Consider the following 27,453-nt stretch of genomic DNA (forward strand, 5'->3'; position numbering starts at 1 on the left):
TAGGACTGCTTTAAAGGAGTTGAAGGGCGATACAGATAGCAGAAATGTGATGATATGAAAATAGGATACTTCCTCCTGATGAAGCTGAAAAGACTTGATTCAGACAGGAAATTCTTCTGTGGCTTTTATTTTATCGGGCAACTGGCTGTCTCTGGAATTTTCTACATGAACTTCAAGCTCTGTGCTATCAGACAGCTATCAGTAGCTCTTACTTCATCCTCTGCAGGGTCCCTATTCTTGGGGTGCCTTTGCTTTCTCCCACTGTCCTTCCACTAAGGCTCCTCCCTCTAGGGTCTCTCTTGCTACTTTGTTGCTCCCCACCTCCCCAGTACCCCTCATCCACACTCCCAGTCAACTGGAAATTCCTGGTGTTCTGACTTTAAGTTAGGACTATGATGCTAGAGTTAATTGGATAAACTACTTCCTGTTGAACTTAAGCCAGATAATTAATTGTCTGGTTTTCCCAGATAACACTGACCAAGCTCTTAGCGAGTGTGAGACTTTTCAACACTTGTTGTGTGGGCGAGGGTTGTACGTCTGTGTGTGTGTGTGTGTGTGTGTGTGTGCCTTGTGTGTATAAAGAGGGAAGGAAAGGGCAGGGTGCTTTTTAGCAGTCTGTACATGATCCTGTGCAAACCAGACTACTCTCAAAACAGCTAAGCACGGATATGGTCATTGACCAACCAAAGTGATCAAGGAGGACTTTTTAAGGAAGTGATGCTGAAGTCAAAGACGGAAGGCTGAGTCTGAGTTATCAAGGTAAGGGAGGTAGGTGAGAAGGGGGATATATATTAAGTTTCTGAAAACAGTCTTATTTTTCAATACTCTGCTCCATGCAATGATTTGAACAATTTGGTTACTGTACCATTAACTGCAATAAACTAATTTAAAGAAATGGTGCCCTAGCTGCATGGATTTTCTTTTTCTATAGAGTAAGTCAAAGACAATCTATCCATGCCTCTTTCCTATCCTAATGGCCGTCCTCTGGCATAACAAGCCCTCAGCAGTCTTCACCTGACCTTTCTCTAATGTTCTTTATGCTCTGTCCTTGCAGCTCCCAGATCACACTGTTCTTTTTGGACCTCTGTACCCTTGAGCAGTCTTTTTTTTCCTTTCCTCTGAGTTATTTCCTTACTGTTTGGATTTGGCTGCCAAGCTCTTGACTTTTTTGCCAAAAGCCAACTTAAAAATCATCTCCTCTAGGAAGCCCTCCATGATTAAGGACATCTTCCACTATAGCATTCTGGTGTCTTACGCTTCTCCATATTTGGCACATGTGTCGGTATCATGTTTCTTTGAATATGTTACCCCTCTGGCCTATCAGTAGTGCCTACCATAGTGTTGGGCATAGTGTAAGTGCCTAGCAAATATCTCTTGAACGAACAAATAAACAGTGGCATACCTTTCTATATTCCATAACTGTAATGTGCATGTATAACCATTCACCCAGTAGCAATAAACAGGAGCTCAGATAGTGAACATTTGGACTTTCTCTTTTGTTGGGTAATTGAAAAAAGGTACATAGTCAGTCCATGAAGTATAATTCTGTGTTTTAGTGGGTAAATTGCAGATGTCTATCTTTAAAAATAATTTTCTTAAATGTGATAAAGTTTATTTTTTGGTTCGTATTTGTTAGGTTGTCATAGTGTTTTAAAATATCTGGCTTAGATCACTTAAATTTTTAAAATTATACTTCAAGTAGCTATTAGCTTAATGATATTATCTATTAATAGAGATTCCTACAGGAGTAAAGGTACCTGCAATTTACATGAAATCAGAAAACTTGGTGTGATTAGTAGCATCACAACAAACCCAGCATGACTATTGTAATGACTACATTTCCCATCACTGTAATTATCTCCTAAAACTTTTATTGGGAACATTGATTGCCATTTGCTCACTCATTCACTTTGAGAAAGTGGACTGATGAACATGTGCCAGGAGTGAAACAGTGGCTGTGCAGGTCCTCTGGAAAATACATGCTGGATGATTACAAAATGAATCATTTGTATCAGCCAGGAGAGCTGTCTGATCTTTCTGGGTTCAAAATAAATGATAGATTTCTTATTTCTTTCAATTACTAAGAATTTAAGTGAAGAAGATGAACAGGAGATGGTATTCTAAGAGAAAATGTGAGATGATTATTCCTACTTGAAGGACGTTAGACAAAATGTCACATCCCCTCCCCGCTGTAGTGTATCATTCCCCTTCATGCAATTGAGGGAAGGTGGAGATTTGGCTCCTTGAATCCGTCCACTTCTCTCCATTTTCACTGTTAAGTCTGTAAGCCAAGCTGCCATTGGCTCTTGTCTGGACTACTGCAACTGCCTTCTAACTGCTCTCCCCACCTTCCACTACGCTGCTTTCCAATTCATTCTCTCTACTGCAGACAAAGTGCTCTTTCTAAACAGCAAATCTGATCATGTCACTCCCCTGCTTAAAGTACTCGGACTCCCCGAGTCTTTATTCTGGTTTATAAGGCCTTTCACTATCTGACCCTCTCTTAGCTGTGCAGTCTTATAACTCACCATATCCTGGCCACACGGAAGCAGAAGGGCTCTTCTTCCTTACCACTCCCCTCCCACCCTGTCTTTGATCTAACTTCTGATCACCTTTCAGGGTTAGATATTCCCCTCTGCATTCCGAGGGCATCCTCAGCTGACTTCTCTTTGTGCACTTATCACACTGTCCTGAAGTTGCCTCTTGTCTGTTTCTGCCCTGTTCTGTAAACTGATGAGAGCAGAGTCTGGGTCTGACTGGTTCATCTTGTATCCTTAGCACTAAGCGTGGCGAGAAGACAGCCAGACACGGCTAATAGAGGGAGCAATTCTGTTTTCCAGTTTTGCTTGTTGCTGCTTTTAATTCAGGTCAAAGGCAAATGTTAATTTAGCCTCAGTGTCTATTTTTAGGCATTGCTCCACACTTTCCCTATACTAGGGATTTTCTTTGTGGAAGATCGCTCAAAGAACAGAATGAAAAGTGCGATCGTGGTCCTCATTGGTTGTTCTGAGCATAGGAAATATCACTGTGGGTGACCATGTTTAGTCTGTCCCTCCCAGACCCAGGCAGTGAGGACTAGAGGCTGATCAAACAGAATTTCAGGGTGTGTGTGCGCATGCGTGTGTGTGTGTGTGTGTGTATGCGCACACACATGCCTGTGTGGGTATTTAGGTGTGTTGTGTTGCCGGGCACAGGAATGGGTTAGCTTTGTTAGAAATTAATGCTTGTGAGTTCTTCTGATAAAGCAGTTGCTGGGCTCTGCTTTCTTTGCCAGAGAATGACCCATGTGTGTCAAAACGGTATGTCTCAGAAAGGAAAAAGTTGCCAGTCCTAGAAGGTTACCCTGAGATGTATTGATCACTACTCTGGTCATTAAAACTAGCCCAGTTTTAATGACCAGAAAAGTTTTCTTTTAGTCTTTTTGGATATGGCTATGTATGTGTGTATATGTGATTAGCATTGGAGCAAACCAATTTAGAAGAATGTAGCTTTTATCAAGAAAATGAAATTGCAGAATATGAAAAAGGTAACCTGGAGTATCTAGTTACAGATTGGTGGTAGAGATCTTGATTTGAATTTTTGGCATTTGTTAAAATTATTTTGAATGCTCATCTTTTTTTTAAAAAAAGCTTTTTTTCCCCCCCTCAAAGTCTCCCTGTAGCTCCCATTGAACCCTCTTGGGAGGTATGTTACACAAACCTTGCTGGATTGCTTCTTTCTGTCCCAGACTAACAGAGAATTGTGGCAACCTTTTGACATCACTTAACTGTGTGGCTGCAATGGGCACCTTCGAGCTGCATGTAGCCCTTTGTCTCACGAATAGTGCAAATTGGGTAATGCGTTTGAACAAGCCTGATGGATTCCAACCAGGATAAAGACAGAGTAAAGAGTGAGGGAAATCTAAAAGATGCCTGTTTCACTCCCTCCCTCCGCTTCCCAGTGCTGGATCCCCAGAGTCCAATGTAAGCACCGAACAAGTTGGCTTACAGAGATATCACAGAGCAAGGCTATGTGTCATTTGCATTTCCTGAAAAACAATCAGGTGGTGAGAGCCTGCCGTGGGCTGCTGGCAAGAAATTCAGTGATTATATAGCCACCCAAACAATTTCTTCTTCCCCCACTTTTCCGTTTGGGCTTTAATTTGTATCTTGTTTCTTTAAGCAAAACAGCTGACTTGACTTGTGTCTGACTTCTGGGAAAAACTGAATTCTTCTGGCAGGGGCTAAGTAACCAGAGAGCAGCAAATGAAAATTTCACTCTGAAACACACCCACACTCACCCACACACAGACTTGTGGGCTTGTCCGCAGCACTCTCTGTGGTTTGGAGAGAGAGATTTGGAGAATATTTGTGTATTATTTGCCTTTTTAATTTCCCAGCCCATTTTAAGGGGTCAGAGCTATAAATCTCAACATGGGATGTGGGAAAGAGAATTTTTGTCTGATCAAGAGGCATGTGGATTCTTAAAAGTTGAGAAAAACCGTGATGGCGAGAAGTTGGGTTGCTTTGTGATTTCTCTCAGCCCTGCTTTTATGGAAAAACCTTGTTAGGGAAGGAGGTCAGAAAGGCAGAGAAACTAACGATAGTTGAATGTTCAGTTCCTGTTCATGCACTTTGAGTGAATTAGCGTATTTAATTTTCACAGCAAATCTGCTACTCCACCTATTTACAGATGATGAAAATGAGGCTTGGAAGGATTCAGTAATGTGCTCAAGTACACCCATCCCGTAAGAGATAGAGTCAGAACTCAACCCAGATCTCTCTGATGCCAAAGATAGATCCAATTATATCACTTTAAATCACTGGGGGGAAAATATCTAAACCTACATATCTGTGATTGTGGAGTTGCTTCTCCACTTGTCACAGCCCTGTCTTTTCTCTTGCTCCCTTGCTTGCCTGTCTCCCTGCTTTGGAACACCTCATTAATGCTGGGTAGCTCCAGGGAACAACCTGAGTATGGCAGGCCTGCCTTCCTTTTGAAGTTGTACATGGCACCAGCTTGCATGTTTTTACGCTGAGTTGGGAAGGAACATTTTTTTCTTGTTTTTAATTTATTTGAATTTGAAGGATAATGGCTTTACAATGTTGTATTGGTTTCTGCCATGCAGCATGAATCAGCCGTAATTATACACATGTCGTCTCCCTCTTGAACCTCCCTCCCACCCTCTACCCCATTCCACCCCTCTAATTGTTACAGAGCACCAGGTTGAGCTCCCTATGTTATACAGAAACTTCCTACTAGCTAGCTATTTTACATACGGTAACGCATATGTTTCACTGCTACTCTCAGTTCATCCCACCCTCCCCTTCTGCTGTGTCCATGAGTCTGTTCTCTATGTCTGCATTTCTATTCCTACCCTGAAAATAGGTTCATCAGTACTATTTTTCTAGATTCCATACAAATATCTTAATTTATGATATTTATTTTTCTCTTTCTGACTTACTTCACGTTGTATAACAAGCTCTAGGTTCAGTTTACTGAACTAAAATGAAATTCATTCCTTTTTATGGCTGAGTAATGTTAGATGAGAATACCAGACCACCTGACCTGCCTCTTGAGAAACCTATATGCAGGTCAGGAAGCAAGAGTTAGAATTGGACATGGGACAACAGACTGGTTCCAAATAGGAAAAGGAGAACGTCAAGGCTGTATATTGTCACCCTGCTTATTTAAATTATATGCAGAGTACATCATGAAAAATGCTGGGCTGGAAGAAGCACAAGCTGGAATCAAGATTGCAGGGAGAAATATCAATAACCTCAGATATGCAGATAACACCACCCCCTTATGGCAGAAAGTGAAGATGAACTAAAAAGCCTCTTGATGGAAGTAAAAGAGGAGAGTGAAAAAGTTGGCTTAAAGCTCAACATTCAGAAAACTAAGATCATGGCATCTGGTCCCATCACTTCATGGGAAATAGATGGGGAAACAGTGGAAACAGTGAGAGAGTTTATTTTTTGGGGCTCCAAAATCACTGCAGATGGTGATTGCAGCCATGAAATTAAAAGACGCTTACTCCTTGGAAGGCAAGTTATGACCAACCTGGATAGCATATTTAAAAGCAGAGACGTTACTTTGCCAACAAGGGTCCATCTAGTCAAGGCTATGGTTTTTCCAGTGGCCATGTATGGATGCGAGGTTTGGACTGTGAAGAAAGCTGAGCGCCGAAAAATTGATGCTTTTGAACTGTGGTGTTGGAGAAGACTCTTGAGAGTCCTTGGGACTGCAAGAAGATCCAATCAGTCCATGCTAAAGGAGATCAGTCCTGGGTGTTCATTGGAAGGACTGGTGCTGAAGCTGAAACAATACTTTGGCCACCTCATGTGAAGAGTTGGCTCATTGGAAAAGACCCTGATGCTGGGAGGGATTGGGGGCAGGAGGAGAAGGGGATGACAGAGGATGAGATGACTGGATGGCATCACTGACTCAATGGATGTAAGTTGGTGATGGACAGGGAGGCCTGGTGTGCTGCAGTTCATGGGGTCACAAAGAGTCGGACACAATTGAGTGACTGAACTGAACTGAATGTTCCATTGGGGCTTCCCTGGTGGTTCAGCTGGTAAAGAATCTGCCTGTAATGCAGGAGACCTGGGTTCGATCCCTGGGTTGGGAAGATGTCCTGGAGAAAGGAAAGGCTACCCACTCCAGTATTCTGGCCTGGAGAATTCCATGGATGGTATAGTCCATGGGGTCACAAAGAGTCAGACACAACTGAGTGACTTTTACAATATTCCGTTGTATATATGTACCACAACTTCTTTATCCATTCATCTGTCAATGAACATCTAGGTTACTTTCATGTCCTGGCTGTTGTAAATAGTGGCATGCATGTCTTTACACCCACTTAGGAAAGAACTTTTTTTTTTTTTTAAGATTTTTTTTTTTTTGAGCAGCTTTAGGTTCATAGCAAAACTGAGAGGCAATCACAGAGATTTTCCATCTACTGCCTGCCCCCACACATTCACAGCCTCCCCTGTGTGGGACGTTGGTCTCACACCAGAGTGGTATATTTGTTACAACTAATGAACCTACATTGACACATCATTATCACCTGAAGTGCAGAGTTTGCATTAGAGTTCACTTCTAGAGGTGTACATTCTATGGTTTTAGACAAATGTGTAATGACATCCATCCATCATTATAGTATCATACAGAGTATTTTCACTGCCTTAAAAATCTTTTATGTTCCACCTATTCATAATTCCTCCCTTGTCCCCGCAGTCCATGGAAGCCACTGACCTTTTTACAGTCTCTATAGAAATAGTGTTAGTCACTTGGGTGTGCCTGACTCTCTGTTAATCCACCTACTGTAGCCTGCCAGACTGTAGCCCGCCAGGCTCCTCTGTCCTTGGGATTTCCCAGGCTAGAATACTGGAGTGGATTGCCATCCCCTTCTCCAGAGGATCTTCCCAACCCAGGGATCAAACCTGAGTCTCCTGCACTGCAGGCAGATTCTTTACCATCTGAGAAAGACCTACAGCCTCTATAGTTTTAATATATATATGTATATATATATTTCTTACAGCTGGAAAGGTAAGGCTATGGGATGATTTGTTGAGCTCACCATTACTTTTCCATCCATTCAGGACTGGCTTGTACATTTACACTGAGTCAACAATCGACACACATTCATGAAGGCCTGTACTAGTCACCTGCCTGGGAGATACAGGAGGACTCTAGCTGCAGTTAGGGCTTGTGAGCAGCTTAACAATCTGGTTAGTGGGATGGACAAGATATATCCATCTCCATATCTGTTTTGATCTCTGTATCTATGTCATTGACTACAAAATTAGAGCAGAGAGAAAAATTTTCAGGGCTTCCAACACCTGTTAATTGAGAAAGTGAGTAAATATAACCAGAAGGTTTTGAAAAGACTTGAAATTGAACATGTTATTTTTTAGAACCTGGTAATGCCTGCTTATTAGCTTTTTATGAGGATAGATAAGGGTTATTTTTTTTAAAAAAGCTCCTCTTTTGTACAATAGTAGCCCAAATAGTCAGGGGTTGGCAAAGCCTTTTCTGATGTTTATTGGAGCAGCTGTGGAAATAATTTTGTACCATTAGGAATAAATTTGGGATTGGGATTTATTTTAAGGCTTTCAAAAACTGGAAGTGCTCTGGTCTCAGAATTATTTTTTACTAAACATTGTCTCCCTGGCTACGTTTTAGGTGCTGGCTGAATTCCTCACAGTGGATTGTGTTAGCATTAGAAATGCTGTTGAATGATAGTAATGACAATAAATTTCATTGGAAAAGACCCTTATGCTGGGAAAGATTGAGGGCAAGAGGATAAGGGGGCGACAGGGGATGAGATGGTTGGATAGCATCACTGACTCAATGGACATGAGTTTTAGCAAACTCCGGGAGATAGTGAGGACAGGGACGCCTGGCAGTGGTGTAGTTCATGGGTCACAAAGAGTCAGACACGGCTGAGCAACTGAACAACAGCAACAATGACAATAAATACATGTATTAAAGGATGGAATTGGGTTCCAATTCTGTTTGGCTAAACTTGATATTTGACTTTGCTGACTCAGTTTGGGCATCCTTAAATATAATTTATATGTACTCTTACCTGGGCACAATCATGCTTGAAAAAAAAGTGAACCCTTGAATACAGGTGCTTTGAATGCAAATTGTTATATATTTCCATCAATACGTTTTACAGATTGACTTCTTAGTCCAGAAGGAAATCTTCCCTGTACTGTCAGTTCAAGCTGACTTCCAAATGAGGATTGAGTAAACATGGTGGGCAAGGAGGCTGGGAAGATCTTGACTTTCCAGGGGCAGCATTGCCACCTTGCTGCCACCATGAATGAGAACCGCATTCTTTTTCTCACGGTATCTGATTCTGGAAAGACAAGTTGCACGTTTTGCTCCCAATACATAGCCATGTACCCCAGCCTCTTTCTCACCCCATTCTCACTTTCTCTTCTCTCAAGCTCACTAATTCTCTGTCTCCATGGGAGCTTCCAAGAGAAACAGAGTGAATCATTCAGCAAGGAGAAAGCACCACCCAAACATCAACCATCAAACACCTGGAATCCTCAACACTGATTTAGAATCCACTTTCTTATGGTTTCTCAGTAAGGCTATATAACAATGTACAGAGAAGAGAAAAGTGGTTCATCTAATGAGGGCCAAGGAGACAAACTGAAATGTACTGCATATACTCTGAGTCAGGGCCCAAGGGAAATATACAAAATATGAAACTTGTTTTTGGTCTCTAGGAGCATAAAATCAAGTAGGGAAGAAAAGCATACTGACAGTTTATGAGACAGGATGAGACAGGTTATAGCTTTTACCACAGCATCACTTTGCTTCCATTTTCAAAATACAAAGCCCTCTTTCCTGGCTCTCAGGGCTCCTGGAAATCCATATGCCATCTCTTTCACTGTCCACAAAAGTATGCTGGTAGCAGATGGACACCTTGTCTGGGTGAGGGAGCCACAATCAAGATTGTCTTCTATAGTAGACTCTCTCCCAGTTCAATTCACAGCCACTCCCAGTACCATAAATGGATCCCCCAGTGCTTGGACATGAGAGGTTCAGATTCTTGGTCTCAGAGTCCTGACCTCTTTTCTTTCTCTGTAGCCCTGGCAGACTCATCCCCAAGGTCTTGAACTGTCTTTTCATATATCTTTCTTTTGTAAAAAAATTGATTTTGTTTTTGGCCTCACTGTGCAGCATATGGGATCTCAGTTCCCTGATCAAGGATTGAACTCATGTTCCCTGCAGTGGAAACACAGAGTCTTAACCACTAGACCAACCAGGAAAGTCCTTAGATCTTTAAAACACATAATTTATGAGTTTGGAAAAATGGAACCACCTTCCTATTCTCATTATGTAGATACCCTGATGATGATTACTATCTTAAGGACTGCTAAGCTGATCTTCCTTCTCATCTCCTGTTAAAGGGGAGAAAAATAAAGAAAGAAAATGAAAGCACAAGAATGGTTAATTATCAAGTAAGCAAAAAAAAAAAAAAATGTGCTGAGCAGCAGCAAAATAACAAACATTTTCATATACGTTATTCTATTTAATCTCCATAATAAAGACCACAAAGTGGTTGTTATTCTTCCCATTTCATTGAAAAAAAAAGTTGGGTCTCATAGGAGTTAAACAACTTGCTCAAAGTCACACAGTTAACAGAGCCAATACTGCTTATATTTCTGTTGTCTAGGACAGTATTCCTTCTACTACAGCTTCTCCTAGGTCAAAAGAGGAAGGACTTCCTGTGGGTTGGAATGTTCTCAGGGCAGGTTTATGAGGAGGAGGTATCTGAACTGGCTCTTGACTGAATTACAGGCTTTGGCTAGACAGTGGAAGAAGGCAAACCTATTTCTGGACTGGGAGGATTTGCATGACTAAAACCACAGGTTGGGAAAGTGGAAGGTGTATTTGGAAGACTATGTGTAGTCTGCGTTGGCTGGAGAGGAGGGTTCTTTCATAGAATGAAATGGCATCCAGCCAAAGAGAGGAGAACAATGAAGACGGTTCTGCCATTGTTGCAATTCGGGAGTTTCAGGCACCTCTGTTAAATGAGGATAAACAGGGCTGACCTTCCCTCATAGGCAGTCTGGGATTCTGAATCATCAGTGACTGGGAAGTGGCATGCTCCATTATTTGAGGCATGATATTATATCCACCAGCTATTTTGTGCAGTTGAATTTTTGTTCCATTGAAATGATTCTCTCAGTGTGAGCTCAATAGCAACGGGCATGATGGTGGTTTTTCTGTGTTGCCAGAAACTAGGTCTGAATTTCTTCCAGCTCCTCCTGCTCTAAAGCACCTCTTATGATTAATTAACCTTTTGTGGAGTAACTAGGACATCTGTGTGGGATGAGATGTACTTTGGTCAGACTTCAGTTTTCAGTTGTTCAGCAAGAGGGTAATTAATTATAAGAGCTGAATCTGAACAGAAGATTGTTGGAGGAAATCCAAATGAAGCAAAACATCTAATTATCAATGAACAGGAAGGGTTTTTTTTTTTTTTATTGTTGTTGTTGTAGGAGTGAACAAAATACTTAATGCGATGTAAATAAGAGATAGTAACAACTTAAGATGTCTTCTTGTGGTGTACACATAATGCAAAAAGTGTGAGATATTTGTATTTTTGGAGATACAATACAATGAACTAATTGTAACAAATAGGACAAATAGGAAACAGAGGCCAAGTTAGTGTCTGAAATAAATATGTATTCCCCCTGAGATAATTGTTATGTTGACTTTAACAAGGATATATCTAGAATCATCTGGGTATTATTGCCCCTGACAAATAACAGTAAACACCTCTTGTCTACAGAAGCAGGTTGGATTACGATGCAAAATAAGAGATAAAATTCAGAAGCTAAAAACAGCTTAAAATCAATTTCTTTAACATCAATGGTTACTGTGATAGAGATGTAGCTAGCTTTTTGAGGTGAGTCACCTCTAGCATTTAACTCACTTCTACTTGATACAATCTCCCCAACCCCACCACTAAGCCTGACAGCCAGAGATTCTAGCTTGACTTACTTAACTATGATGAGGGGGTACCTTAGTGGAAATGTGAGAAATTTCCACTCTCAAACAAAATGATTCTCAAGGGGTTGTGCACATTCACCGATAACTTCTATACAAATGCTGCATGATTCAATTTCTATAGGGGAATGTGATTCTGTTACCAGAAGGGGGGACCCTTCTAGGGCCCAAGGATGGACTCTTGTCTAACACTAGGAAATGAATTGTCTAAGGAGACACATGTGCTGACAAAGCAAAAGACTTTCTTGGAAAGGGATATTGGAGAATAGGAGGGTAAGGGAAGCTAAGAGAACTGCTCTGCCACGTGCCTCACAGTCCCAGGGTTTATGGTGGTGGGGTTCCCCTTCCAGGTTATCTCTGGCCAATCGTCTTGCCTGTGTCCATATTTGGTCCAGTTCAAGGCCATTCCTGGCAGTGTGTGCATCTCCCAGTCAAGATGGATTCCAGTGCAAGGGTTTCTCTGAGGTTGGTAGGATATATTAAGGGCTGGGGTCCCCTCCCTCTTCTTGGCTCTTCCCAATTCTTCTGGCTGGCAGTAGCTAGTCAGTTCTGAGTCCCTTATCAGGCCCTCCTGTTGTGAGATAACTCACAAAAGCGGTTATTATCATGGCTGGCCAGGGCTGGCAGTTTTGGTCAATGGCTCTGTGACAGCACTAGTTCATGTTTATAAATACTATCAGGCTCCCACTGGTATGAAGATGCTGTATCCTCTCTTACCTATTTCTTCTGCTGCTGTCAAATAATTTCAATTCCTACTTTTCTTTTCTCTCTACTTCTGCTGTCCTGTGTTAGAACTTGCTGCCTACTCTTTGTGTCTCTTAGTTATCATAACTTTCCATTGTATGTTGTTGTTGGGAGACAGCCCTTTGTGGGTCTCTTGTGTTTCTGCACATCTTTCAAGCAGAGGCACTGACAACTTATTCGCGACCATCTTTTCATGAGTGTGTATTGGTGAGCAGACTTGGAAGATGGAGACAGTGTTTCCCTCTGGAGCAGAGGGCAGCTTCACTTGCCATTCAGTGTAATAATATCTCTCTTATGGGGGCAAAGATAAGAAGGTTTGCTAGTAACTCATTATGAAAGATTTAGGTTTCCTAAGTTTGAATTTTCTCGGTGTTAATTGCTTAGTTGTGTCTGACTCTGAGACCCCATGGACTGGGGCCCACCCAGGCTCCTCTGTCCATGAAATTCTCCAGGCAAGAGTATTGGCTGCTGCTGCTGCTCACTTCAGTCGTGTCCGACTCTGTGCAACCCCATAGATGGCAGCCCACCAGGCTCCTTTGTCCCTGGGATTCTCCAGGCAAGAATACTGGAGTGGGTTGCCATTTCCTTCTCCAATGCATGCATGCACTCTAAGTCGCTTCAGTTGTGTCCGACTCTGTGCGACCCTGTGGACAGCAGCCCACCAGGCCCCTCCATCCACAGGATTCTGTAGGCAAGAATCCTGGAGTGGATTGCCATTTCCTTCTCCAGGGGATCTTCCTGACCCAGGGATCGAACCCAGATCTCCTGCACTGCAGGCAGATTCGTTACCATCTGAGCCGCCAGGGAAGCCCTGAGTTTCCTCAGCTGTGATGCAGACCCACTGCATCACCTGGCTGCTCTGTGTCACCCTTTTGGTGACTAAAGGGGTGAAGGACAAGGGGAACCAAAGCAAATATGATGTTTACGCTGCCTGCTGTGCTGTAAGAAGTCCCTTGTCTCTGATTCAGGTGTCTTGTGTCTCCTGCCACCATCCACAACAGTGTGGCAGGATAAATTGCTAGCTTGCAAGAAAAGTCAGATTTCTTCATACTTCTTGACATGTATGTCTTACATCCAAACTCCCCCAGAGAATCTGACTGGGTCAGGTAATCACCATCTGGTACAGAGGACTCCTGTAATATTGACTTCTTTTTTTCCCTTCTAGTTTTATTGAGATATGATGGACATACAGCACTGTATAATTTTAAGATGTACAGTGTAAGTATTTGACTTGCCTGCATCATGGAATGATTATCACAATAAATTTAGTGAATATCCATCATCTCATATTGATACAAAATTAAAGGAATAAAGAAAGTTTATTTTCCTTGTGATGAGAACTCTCAGGATTCACAATCTTAACAACTACAGTAGTGTTAATTATATTTTTCACATTGTATATTCCATCCCTAGGACTTTATCTTATAACTGAAAGTTTGTATTCAATACATTCGACTGCCTTCATCCAGCTTCCTCTCTCATCACTGAACTCCCAGATAAGACCCTCTTATAGGCTAGTCAGTAGATCACTGCTTTTGGATCAGGTACTTGTGCTTCGACCAGTCATCTGTGGCCAATTTTTCAAGGTCACTTTGTTCAAATATTGGAAACAGTGAATGAGGGACAGGAACTCATTGAAAGAGGATGTGAGCTTGGCAAACCCTGTTAAGTTCTCAGAAGCAGACATTGTATCTTGCACTTTTCGTAGATCATCTAGGAAAAGTTACTGAGGAAATGGCAAATTCACCTTAACTCTCCTTCATAATCTGGGATTTGCAATATTATATTAGTTTCAGGTGGACAACATAGTGATTTGATATTTTAGATTATACTCTATTTAAAGTTGTTATAAAATATTGGTTATGCTTCCTGTGCTGTATATTATATCCTCTGTCTTATTTATTTTATACTTTGTGGATCTTTTCAATAAGTACTATACTATTACATGATCCATGGTTGGTTGAATCCATGGATACAAGACCATCACTATGGAGGGTCAACTGTAAAGGTACACATGAATTTTTGATTGTTTGGGGGTTCATGCCTCTAACTCCACGTTGTTAAAGTGTCAATTGAACACAACTTTATGTGTGGAGATTATATATTAATATATTATACGTATTCTATATCTATACATATGTGTCATTGTTGTTGTTCAGTCACCCAGTCACGTCCGAGTTTTTGTGACCCCATGGACTGCAGCACGCCAGGCCTCCCTGCCCTTCACCATCTCCTGGAGTTTGCCCAAGTTCATGTTCATTGCATCGTTGATGTTGTCCAGCTATCTCATCTTCTGACACCCTCTTCTCCTTCTGCCCTCAATCTTACCCAGCATCAGGGACTTTTCCAATGAGTCACCTGTTTGCATCTGATGACCAAAATACTGGAGCTTCATATTCAGTATCAGGCCTTCCAGTGAATATTCAGGGTCGATCTCCCTTAAGATTGACTGGTTTGATCTCGCTGTCCAAGGGACTTTTAGAAGTCTTCTCCAGCACGACAGTTCAAAGGCTTCAATTCTTTGGCATTCTGCCTTCTTACAGTCCAGCTCTCACATCTGTACGTGACCACTGGGAAGACCATAGCCTTGACTATATGGACCTTTGTCGGCAGAGTTATGTCTCTGCTTTTCAACACACTGTGTATACATATAAAACTTATATTTTATATGTATAAACAGTAAGCATATAAAATATAAATTTTATGCATATATACATATAAACATACATATAAAACATATACAATTTCCACACACACATACATATTTCTATCTATCCACACACATACATATAATCCACATATCTCTATCTACCCATATACCTATCTACATATATCTATATTTATCTATCTATATTTCTGTTGAGAGATATTTGTTATGAGGAATTGGCTCACGAGATTTTAGAGGCTGAAAAGTTTCACAGTCTGTCATCGTCAAGCTGGAGATTCAGGAAAGCCAGTGGTCTAATTCAATCTGTGTTCGAAGACCTGAGAGCCAGGGACCTTGATGGTATAAACACCAGTCTGAAGATAGGAGATGAAATGTTACAGCTGATGCAATGAGGCAGGAAAGAAAGGCAAGTTTTTCTTTCACCTTTTGTTCTATGCAGGTCCTCAACCGATAGGATGATGCCCACTCACACTGGTGAGAGTTAATCTACTTTACTGAGACCACCAATTCAAATGCTAATCTCATCCAGAATATCCTCACAGTCTGCCCAGGAATAATGCTTAATCTGGGCACCCTATGGCCAGTTTAGTTGACAAAAAATTAACTATCACAGTCACCAGGAGGGAAGTTAGTTTGAAAATAAAGGTGATACTTGGAGGAAGAAAGAGCCAAAACAATAGCAAAAATTGGAGCCAGAGCCGTAATCAAATTATCCCCAAAGTCTATATAGTTTCTGGGCATGACACTTATGTAAGCCAATAAATTAACTTTACTATTAATATCAGTTTGAGCTGGATTTTCTATTACCTACCAACAAAAACATCCCAAGTGATTCATGTAGTAGTTTTCATAACATCTAAAGTCACTCAAGGATAATATTGGAGGTTACACAGGTCATACAGACATCTTTCTGAAGTTGGGAGAGTGCATTTTAGCCCTGGAGAGGTCAGATGCAAGTCTTATAGGTGCAATTCACTGTTCTTTCCAGTGCTGGAGATGATATTACCCATAAACTGCTGTGGAATGAATCCATGAATACTGCCTATTGCTTTTCATAACTTATCTGTTATTTCCTGACTCTGATCACACCTGCTTCATCATTAATGGGCTTTTGCTGCAGAATTTGGAGGATGAGATTAGTTACTAAAGAGTTAAATGAAAAGACCAAAAAAATCATGCTGTTTCCACAAAACAGTGACCCATGTCATCTTGGCCTCCACATTCTTTAGGGGTGGGTTTCCATACTGGTGATTCAGCAGGCCAGGCCATACTACTTAATCAGAAGTTATAATTTTGGTTTGAACTGGTCAGTGGTCCATTATAGTCTACAGTTTACATCTTGTGGAAAATGGAGAGATTAATCATTTTGCTGGAGTACAATCTTATTTTCTTCAGAAAATAATTAGACCTAGAGCTGTGTTTTAGATCTCAGCACTGCCCTTTGGTATTTAAAAGCATATCCTCTTTCCTAACTGAAAACTAACATTAAAAAAAAAAAATAAGTCAAGACAGAGATGGCCCTACCCCATGAACAGGAATCACTACCATCTGTTATAAGTGGAAGTACCAACAAGAACCACACCCAAAATGAGAGAATAATACAGCCTAGCTAACCACGGCTGAACCATGTTAAAATGATGAAGAATCCTGATGGGAACGCAGGTTAATACTCCCAGCTTGCCAGGCCACATGCTTGCTGATATCAGGATTTTCTAGTAGATGTGGAAAACTGTTGAAGTCAGAATATCTGGGTCAGCATAACTGAATGTGCACTGACAAAAATCTAACATGAACAGCCTTCCCCAATATGTTCTTTTCTTCTCTTTCAAATGCTCTGTGATACTTGAAGAATGGAATAACATCTCGAAATGTGGCCCGTGGACAGCAAAGCCAAGTTGCAAGTTGGTAACAGGGTTCTTAGGCAATCTGGGAATAAGGCACAAAGGCTTCTCCCCAGAGGTGCATCATTTATACCATCAAATACACCCACAACCCTTAAAATGTCTTTCTGGAATCTCAAAGGTGGTTCAAAGGGAAACCCAGGCCAAATAATTGTCTTATAAGTAGAGCTAAATCCAAGGCCATGCATCACTGTGGAGAGCAAAAAGCTTGTTGGAATTTTAAGCAGAAAAGGGCTGTTTGTCCTGGTCAAACTTGAATTCAGAGAAATCCTTTGGTTAAATTCTCCATGGTTTTTCCAATTGAGTTTCATTTCAATATTCATTATTTCATTAATATAGCTTTATGTACATTTATTTTCTTAAAGTAAGTCTATCCATTCATTTTCTTTAGTATTTAGAAGTCCAAAATACTATCATGCTATCATCACTTTCTTTCCAGCGTCAAGAAGCATCTTGACAGGTTTAGATTGCCAACTGACTTTTCTCTTCTGATCAGAAAAAAAAATCCTGTTAACCATTTCCGCATAATATTCTTCTCAGCAGTAAAATTCACAGCAAGGCTACTTAATTTCTTAGGTGCTCGTTTTTTCTTTCCATAAATGAGACTGCCAACAGACGGCCATATAATGGAAATCACCATTGACTCTCATGGATTATCTCTACCTGAGCTTTGTAATCTGCATCAGGAAAGCATTTTCAATATCCTCTGTCTTCCTGGATGGTCTGTTTCTACAAATTCTCTTCACTGTGCTTCTACCTTCTTGTGTGGACATTTCCGTACAGGAGTATATCCCTTTATTCTCATTACAGCTCTTGATTGTACTTACTTTGCAGTATTCTTTTCTTCTCTAGTGTCTTTTTTTCTTTCAAGCATGGATTTATTCCATCCAGATGGTTCCAAGAATAGGAAGCACATCTTCTAATTCTTCTTATGCCTCTAAACACCGCTTAACATGTTGAAGATGGAGAATAAATATGCTTCCCCAGTAATTTCAGTTTCCTAGTCCTAGCTTCATTTGCATTGGTTTCCTTTCCCTTAAAGACATCCCTCAAATTAATTTTTTATAGTTAATATTTAAATTGTTTAAAAGCCATTTGCAGCCCTCTTTTTTTTTTTTTTTGCAGCCCTCTTATAAGCTAATTTCACCTGGTTGCAAATATATTGAAACTGGATCTGATTAGAAAGGAGACTTAGGTGTATGGACTATGACTGGATATATTCCTTGTTTATCTTAGCATCTTGTTTATGTTCTTTTTGTTGTTAATGCTCTAACTGGTTTATTAAATGTGCTTAACTCAGTAGGGTTTAACCAAGAAACGTATTTATCTTTCTTTCTCGATAGCCGTTAATTATACTTGGTCAGTTTTCTCTACCTCCTTGATGACAAATTGAATAGATCGCACAGCTTTTCAGTCAATTTCTAGGTGTTAATAAATAGGTTCACTCTCAAGTATTAAATGGCAACTTTAATATCTCATCTAACTGAGGCTCCCTCCCACCTGTGTCCTTCCGTCCCCCTCCACTGCCCACCCAATGCTCAGAGAAGACAAGAGCCCTGGGCTGGTGGGCTTCCCAGGTGGTGCTGGTAGTAAAGAACGTGTCTGCCAATGCAGGAGACATAAGAGACTTGGGTTCTATCCCTGGGTCAGGAAGATTCCCTGGAGGAGGGCACAGCAACCCACTCCAGTCTTGTTGCCTGGAGAATCCCATAGACAGAGGAGACGGGTGGGGTCGCAAAGAGTTGGACACGACTGAGGCGACTTAGCACGCACATGCACTTGGCTGGTGGCCGGGCTGTGAGGCAGGTCCCAGCTTCCCTTTGCTTCTCCACTTTGCTCTTTCCCTCCAGGTGTCTGCTCAGAAGGCTGTTGCTTCCATCCTCCTCTGAGTCAGGCTGGCAAGTGGGGAGGACAACCAGATGATGACAGTTTCTCACTTGCCTGGTACTGGTATAAATGACCCCCTTGTTCTCTCTGGCATATGCCCCAGTGCTGGGATTCTCTCAGGAGTGTGTTTCATGACATCTTTGTCCTGCACAGGTCACACATTCTCTGGCTGACCTCTGTGATGCCCTCCGAGTTTCTTTGCTCTGGCTGTGTACCTTACTGAGTGTTTTTTGGGGTCCCGGTGCCCTGCTACCTGAGCCCTTTCAAGACAGGGCTGGCCTGTCTCCTCTCTGTGGCATTCAGATGGTCCAGAGTGCCTTTATCCTACTGGGACAGGTAGAAGCTCAGCATGCTCACTCGGATGTTGTCTCTGTTTGTTTATTTGCCAGGAATAGCTGCTGTCTTGGTGGACAGTTCAGATTCTCTTAAAAATTTTCTAGCCTCATTCTCTGTGATCATCAGTCATGAACTAAGGTGCTCTTATTCATGTATTCAAATAATTGCGCTGCAGCACTTTCTAGCTGGCTGGGTGTTTTGCATGGGAGATGGGAGGCAGAGCACTCCCCCCATCCCCCAGTTCCTTTCTCCATGGAAAAAGGATTGAGAAATCCACTCCCATGAATTTTTCTAAAGAATCTTTTATTTTATTTTTCCTTCCAGGTTATGGGCTCAAGTTCTCAGGACAGGTTTTGGCAACATCTAAGCTAGTCCTATAGGGAGGGTTTTTGGATTATAGGGTGTGAAGTTCCTTGTTCTCAGCTTTGGTTCATCAGATGAAATTCCAATTAATTTGGAATTAATTAATGTCATGATGCAAAGCAGCTTTTGAGACTAAAAGTTTTATGTTTCTCTAGTGAAAACTAAAGTATGAATGCACATTCTTTCAATGTTTATTCCAGATTCTTCTATAGGGTTCTTAAAAATGAAACAAGGCACTTTGAAAGCTTAGATGTTTCCTTTCTAAGTTTAGTATCACACTGTATTACCAAAGTCAGTGCATATGATTAAAGAAACACGAATTAGATGGATAAAAATTAGAGTGTAAATTTGTTGAGTGATATTTGAGTTTGGATTTCTTTTACTCCTCTTTTAGTTGGTCAGTTATTTTCATTGAAATATTATTTGGTTGAGAAACCTACTATAAAGTAGGCTTCCCTGGTAGCTCAGTTGGTAAAGAATCCGCTTGCAATGCAGGAGACTAGGGTTCGATCCTTGGGTCAGGAAGATGCTCTGGAGAAGGAAATGGCAACCCACTCCAATATTCTGGCCTGGAAAATCCCATGGACAGAGGAGCCTGGCAGGCTATAGTCCATGGAGTCTCGAGAGTTAGACATGACTTAGAGACTAAATTACCACCACTATAGAGTAAAACGTATTGTCTGTGATTCTTGACTTTAGAGAGTCTAGTTTCTGATATGGTTTAGAGGTGTCTTAATGCTGAGAATTGGATTCGCTTATTCGCACCAATGGGTTTCGAGTTAGGTAAACCGCTTAGCTTCATGATTTAGGACAAGGCATTTTTATGGGACTAAGTAGTACTATTTTTAAATTGAGAACATATTAGTGGGTAATTTTTAAAGTCTTTCAGAGCTCTAACAGTTTGTGACATTTGGATAATATACATTTGTGTTGGTGTAAATTAAAAAATACCAGCTTAAAAAAACCTGCTTTTTAAAAAATATCTGATTCAACATTCACATTATCAATAGTGTTGTTAGACAGAATTTCATCATTCACTATAATTCATATAGTCTTTAATTTTATTACTTAGTTTTGCTATACTTTCAATAAAGGAAAGCTTAATGATCAGTGACTTTGATTAAACATTTAATCTAGCACTAGCATTTTCCCTTCGCTAGCTGTGAAACAAGTTACTGTTTCCTTCAGAATATATACTAAAAATAAATGTTATTTATTTATTTTGTAGACTTCTTGATACTAAATATATTTAGTTTTCCCATCTGGACAATGGGTACAATAACAGTCAAAAAAAGCTAAGTATGTCTTCAGGGAAAGCATTCCTCAGACCTTCCTGCCAGAGAATGTTTCACCAAGTCACAAGACAGGGAACTCCCATGACTATTCTTTCCCCTCAAACTGACATCTAATCAGCTAGAAAATCCTTGGCTCAACTCCAAAGAGGGTCATGCATGCTGTTACCACCGATTCTATAAATTCTTGCCCAGATTAAGCAGCCACAGTGGTCCTTAAATCCATAAACCAGGTCACCTCCATCCTCTCCTTGGAAGCTTCCAGTGGCATTTGTATGCAGTTTGAATAAAATCCAAGTTCCTTGTCAGGGTATATTAGTTAAGATGGTGATAAATAAAACTCAAAACATCCATGGCTTAACACATGAAATTTTACCCCTGGCTCGTGTACCAGTTCAGTGTAGGTGATCCTGGTTTTGAGCAGATCTCCTCCACTGATGATTCAGGGACTCAGGTTTGTCATCTTGTGGTCCTGTGTTTTGCCAGCTGCCTCAGAATCTTCTGCATCTTGTGGGAGAATGGGTGGGAAAAGGTGCATCCTCTTAGTTGTTGTGGCACTAATATGGCTGCATTACAACGCTCACATTCCATTGGTCATATGACCCCCGCTAGAAACTATGGGGGCTGGGAAATGTAGTCTCTGGCAGGAACCACATCCCATGCACCTCTCTTCCCTCTGGAACAGGTGCATAAATTTTTAGGGGACAGCTAGCCATTCTGCCATACACAGTCTTGAAAGTCCCCCCAGTTGTCCCATCTACTTCCCTAGCCCCCTCTCATACACTTTCTCCGGCTGCGTTCCAGCTACACTAGCTTTCTCTTCTCATCTTAAGCTCATCCTTGCTTTAGGACTTCTGCATTTTCTTCCTCCTGCCTGGAAAGGTTTATCCCCAGACCTTTTTCTGGGTCATTCTCTTTAACTCTCAAGTCTCCGTTCAAATGTTGATACCATCTCCTCAGGAGTTCACTGCCTGACTGCCAGTATGGTCCTCGCCCATGTCACCAGGTTTAGTTATCTTCACAGCCGGAGTCAACTCTCTGGAATTATCTATTCTGATTACGTAGTTATTGCCCATTTTCCTCCCTGCTCTCACTCCTTCTGCCCTACTCCCCACCCTTACCGTGTGCAAATGTAAACTCTGTGCCTGACTGTCTTGCTTTCTCCCCTATGTATTTCCAGCATACAGAACTTCACTGGTAAATATAAGTCACTCAATACATATTTATTGAATGAATCCTGAGTCAAAATCCACAAAGAAGAGTTTATATGGGAAGGCTGGCATCACTCCACATTTTCAGTCACTAGGATTCAGCTCAGCTAATCAGTCATTCAACCGATACAATCACCTATCTGTTGCATTAAATCCTCATTGTAGTACCCTAGAAGAATCTGGTAGGGTATGTTAATCCAATGAACAAATCTTGGGCCTGTTAGAAGTCCATTTTTGCAAGATTTTTAAAACTGTACTTATGTCTCTTGGAATTTTAAAGCAGTCCTTTTCTGGCTAAATGTGAATATGCATTACAGGTGGTACACTTTACTTGTGAATGATTCCCATTGCTACTAAAAATACAACTGGGGAATACAAATGAACCAACACAAAATAATTCTAATGGCTGCTCCACCAGTCAGTTTCAAAACTGCTAATGGAACCTGAGACTTTTGAGTTTTTCATATACTCAGAATATTAGAATGACTATTTACTTCCATTTCCCTGCTATTTCCAGAGTGGAAACTCAAAGCCCTTTTGAATATTCTTGATGAAAGTATTCACACAGTTGTGTTTTAAGAAGATGTATTTTACTCTACTGAGAGGTGACATACGTGGGGGAGTAGAAAAATATTTATTTCAGAGCCCCAAACCCTGAATTTGAATACTTTGGGTGTGCCACTTACCAACTGTGTGACCTTGTGTAGGTATTACACAAGGGCTCCAAAATCACTGCAGATGGTGACTGCAGCCATGAAATTAAAAGATGCTTACTCCTTGGAAGAAAAGCTATGACCAACCTAGACAGCATATTAAAAAGCAGAGACATTATGTTGCTGACAAAGGTCCATCTAGTCAAAGCTATGGTTTTTCCAATAGTCATGTATGGATGGGGGAGTTAGACCATAAAGAAAGCTGAGCACTGAAGAATGATGCTTTTGAGCTGTGGTGTTGGAGAAGACTCTTGAGAGTCCCTTGGACTGCAAGGAGATCCAACCAGTCCATCCTAAAGGAGATCAGTCCTGGGTGTTCATTGGAAGGACTGATGCTGAAGCTGAAGCTCCAATACTTTGGCCACCTGATGTGAAGAACTGACTCACTGGAAAAGATCCTGATGCTGGGAAAAGTTGAAGTCAGGGGGAGACGGGGATGACAGAGGATGAGATGGTTGGATGGCATCACTGACTTGATGGACTTGAGTTTGAGCAAGCTCCAGGAGTTGGTGATGGACAAGGAAGCCTGGCGTGCTGCAGGCCATGGGGTTGCAAAGAGTTGGACATGACTGAGCAACTAGACTGACTGTGTAATTTTTTTTCTGTGCCTCAATCTGTAAATAGAGAAAAAAATATCTGTCTCATTGGACTTTTGTAAGGACCAAATATGACTGGTTAGTCTAAAGCCAGCACTTAGTAGGTACTTAAAGAATGTTAGTTTTTTTCCTTTATGGTATGTGAATATTTCTTTACTCAACTTAGCTCAAAGTTCTTTAGAAGAAAAAGCCCGTTTTTTGACAATTGTTCAAAAAAAAAATATGGAACAATTTTACACAAAATTTTTTACACACACCCAGGAGCAGATTAGAAATGTTGGAGTCACCTTTTTTCCATTGATTATACATTTAATAAGTTATAAGTATTGTTGATTCTACTCCTGAATTATCCGTAGAGGCCATCCACTTCTCCCTGGACTTCACTTCTGACTTTCTCACTAAGATAATTCCCAAATGGTCTTTTTAGCTCCTTTCTCTTTCAACTCTATCTTCTACATTGTGTCAGCATCAGTTTTCTAAAGTTCAGATATAATCATACTACTTTTCTTCTTAAGTCTCTATGATGGTGAATTTTATGTGTCAACATAAAATTATGTTGTTTAATTTTTTAATTATGATGTTTAATTTTATGATTGTGGGTTGCCCAGGTGTTTGGTTAAACATTATTCTGGTGTGTCTGTGAGGGTGTTACTGGAAGAGATTTGAATTGGTAGACTGAGTAAAGCAGGGTGAACACTGGTGAAAATCATCCAGTCCACTGGGGTCTTGAATAGAACAAAAATACAGAAGTAGGGAAAAAGTCTCTGTCTCTGCCTGACTGCTGAGCTGGGACACAGGTCTTCTCGGACCCTGGAATTGGGACTTACACTCAGTCAGCTCTGGTTCTCAGACCTCTGGGCCTGGGCTGGAACTTACCTGGGCTGGACACTGAATTTCCTGGAACTCTAGCTTACAGATGGCAGACTCTGAGACTTCTCTGCTTCTGTAATTTTGTGAGTCAGTTCTTCATAATAAATCTCTTTATGTATCATATTGGTTCTATTTCTCTGGAGTTGCCCATAGGTAAAAATTTGTCCTTACAAATACTTAGCATGGTATCACTCTAACAACCTTACTAGCCAATATTTCTTTCTTTCTACCCTCTTACATGCAATATTTTCATTATAGTGACTTTTTTTTATCATTGCCCAAACACTCAGTCTTCTATAAGACTTTCTGCTTGAAAAGTAGTTTTCTCTGTTTAGGATACCCTATCCTCTGTTCTCTACCTGGTGAACACCTACTCATCCTTCAGGACCCATTATGTCTTCAGGGTGGTTGACCATGTAGCATTGGTGAGAGTCTAGAGTTGCATCTACTGCTGAAGTATAGGCTTGTCTAGTAGAATAACAATTGGGGTGGGTAGTTGGTCCCTTCTGCTGACAGCCCTGTGATGATGTATAAACATTTTATGAAATTCAAAACATTATTACATTAACTTAACTATATTACTTAATAAGGTAAATCCTATGTTTAAAAATCTGAAGATAGAATTTAAACAAAACCATATAATATTTAAAAAAATGCTGTAAGAAGCCACATTTTACAAAAAGAGGTCTACAAATTGAGTCTAGGAAGAATAACATAAACCAGCTTCAAAAGCAACTTATTCAACAATAAAGCTCGATCACGGGTACAACATTAAAATCAGATAGTGCTGTGTGTGCTAATTATAAAATATATGAAATTTTAGCTTGCAATGAAAACCTCTAGTGAAAGTGAATAAAAGGATAATGCTTAAGTTGGTGATATTGCATTTTCTGATAATAAAAATATGGCATCTTTTACAAGTGCGATCTGCGCGCTTTAAATTAAGTAGTTATTAGTTAATCTACATGCAGACTCTGGGAGATAGTGAAGGACAGGGAAGCCTGACTGACTGCAGTCCATGGGGTCGCAAAGAGTCGAACATGACATAGCAACTGAACAATAGCAACAACAACGTGCAGAGAATATTGCTCCTCACTGCTTTAGGCAACCCACCAGGAATCAGTCAGGACACAATTTCAGAGTGTCCTCTATGCTCTGGACACTGTGCTGGGCATTGTGGGGATTATCAAGAAGTATAAAGAGGTGGTGCTTGTCCTCAGGGGGCTTTCAATCTGTTCTCTTGCTCATCCTTGCTTCATCTCTGATTTTGTCTCCTAAGCCTGTACTCAAAACTTTGATTAATGAGCACTGTCTGTATCCATACCATTCTTCTGTGTTGCAACATCAGCCCATCAAGTCCCTCACTCCAGTTAGGACCACCCTGGTCTGTATCTATGCCTCCTACAAGAGGGGATTTGAAACTGGTTAATGTAACTCCCATCTTACCCCAGAGGTCTCACCACTGTTTTTAAGAATTAGTGCCCTTTATTTACATTTAATTGTATTTACTTCTGTCCCTCTGACTCTTTCTCTCTACACTCTCATTTCCAGATCCTCATCTTATTGTTAGTTCTTTACGTTTAGAAAGCTTTTTGTTTTCTTCTTCTTTTTTCCCTAGAAGACTCTTAAAGTCCAAAATGACCCAGGGTAGACATTATGTCACATCTTAAGCTCTTTCACTTGAATTTTCACTAATGTTTTATCCGGAGAGAGGAAGAGTGAAACTAAGGGTAAGTGGAGGGATCGATTTGAAGAACGTGGAGTGGGGTGAGGACTCCTGAAAAAAGAAAGAGGAACTCACAGGAGAGGTGGGAGGCAGGGTTAATGATATGCTGTCGAGTCTTCCCTTTCCTCTAACAACTGGCCCTGAGTAATTAAAATGGCTTCTCTATTCAGGGTCTAGTTTCGTGAACTCTGCTGCTCAACACTTTTTTTCTAGTGAATATTTATTACCCCAACTGTAATCCTTCATTTAACATAATATAAAAATTGTAGAAAAAGAGAGTAATTAGTAATAAATCATCATCTCATCCATTAGCAGCAAATAATGCCACTTTGTCAAAGTCATAATCATCAAGCAGTCAGTTAGAGGTGATTATGTGTGCTCCCCAACTGGAATCAATCCAAAAACAAACCACAGCTCCCGTTTATTATCCTAATTATGCCTTAATATGATGCTGTCTTTTTCTCCCATAAACTTGATAACAATAAAAGAGTAACAGTGAAAACTGACAGGATAAATGAGCAAGAAAGGTGGCCTGAGAAACTTACCAGACCTGCCGCCCACCAACCTCTCTAATTTCTGATGCTGCAAAGGTTCTAAGACAGAGGAGGGAGCTGAACAGAACAGGGTAACTCTTGGGGTGTTGGATTCATGACTATATGGGATAATCTTTTGTCCATTAGTCCCTTAATCCAGTTAGAATACAGGCAGTCCTCACTTTACACCATACCACATTAACTGAAATGTGTGCACACCTGAACCGTGTCATTGTTTTACATGGTTCAGTGATACATTTTTGTTACCATGGAATTGCGCAGAAGAGAGAACATGGTTCTGATATGCACACAATTGAGTTAGCATGGTGCCACGCAAGGCGAGAACTGCCTGTGTAGTCTACTGTAAACAAATCTTTGTTAACTTGAGATTTATCAGACTGTTTGAAAGTGGTGGAGTTGATGGAAAATGAATGCAAGAGATATAAATGAGGCTTTCTGACATCCTAACCTATTACCTGGAATGAAAGATATACATCCTCTGGGTTAGGTGGATCCATGGTAGAAGGATGAGACTTCTGGAGAGGGTGAGTGAAGGATAGGGCAGGGGCTAAGAGAGCTAGTTGTCTAAAGATCAGAGTTAGGTGGAGAAAGCAGATTGAAATCCAGAAGAAGAATGCAGGTATGGTGACTGATATGGTTATGGGAGGTCCAGCTTAGGAAAACTAGGGCATTTCCCAGAACCAAGAGAAAGTCAATAAAGGACCTGTGTGGAGAAAGGTTGGGGAATCTTCTTTGAATTTGCTACTTAGGTAACTGTTATGATAGGATTTCTGACCTTTTGTGGAAACTCCCTAGAGGATTTGCCCAACTCAAATGAACACCTGACTGCTCCAACTGGCCACAAGCTCAACTTTCTGGTTTAAATTAGTCTGAGAAGGTTTCTATTCTTGCAATCAAACAATCCTAATATATGATAGAATTTAAACCCTAAATGGTTTAGGATAGAGAGAATGAGGATGAATGAGATCTTGATTGGGAGGAAAAACAGGTTAGATGAATAAAAAAAGTCTTGGTGACCAAAGGCTGAGTCCAGGGCAGTGGCTTGTGGCCAGAAAGTTCACAAAAACCT

The 27,453-nt window shown here is 40.8% G+C and overlaps 1 long non-coding RNA gene across 1 annotated transcript in view; it reads left to right on the top strand.

The window, feature by feature from the left end:
• Window positions 1-630: 630 nt before the first annotated feature.
• Window positions 631-27,453, top strand: part of LOC122426408 — a 107,808-nt gene continuing 80,985 nt past the window's right edge. Inside the window, exon 1 of the long non-coding RNA XR_006265157.1 lies at window positions 631-759. This is a non-coding gene — a long non-coding RNA (uncharacterized LOC122426408). The remainder of the gene's footprint in view (window positions 760-27,453) is intronic.

This window comes from Cervus canadensis, chromosome 24 (assembly GCF_019320065.1).
Source record: "Cervus canadensis isolate Bull #8, Minnesota chromosome 24, ASM1932006v1, whole genome shotgun sequence".
Lineage (NCBI taxonomy): Eukaryota > Metazoa > Chordata > Mammalia > Artiodactyla > Cervidae > Cervus > Cervus canadensis.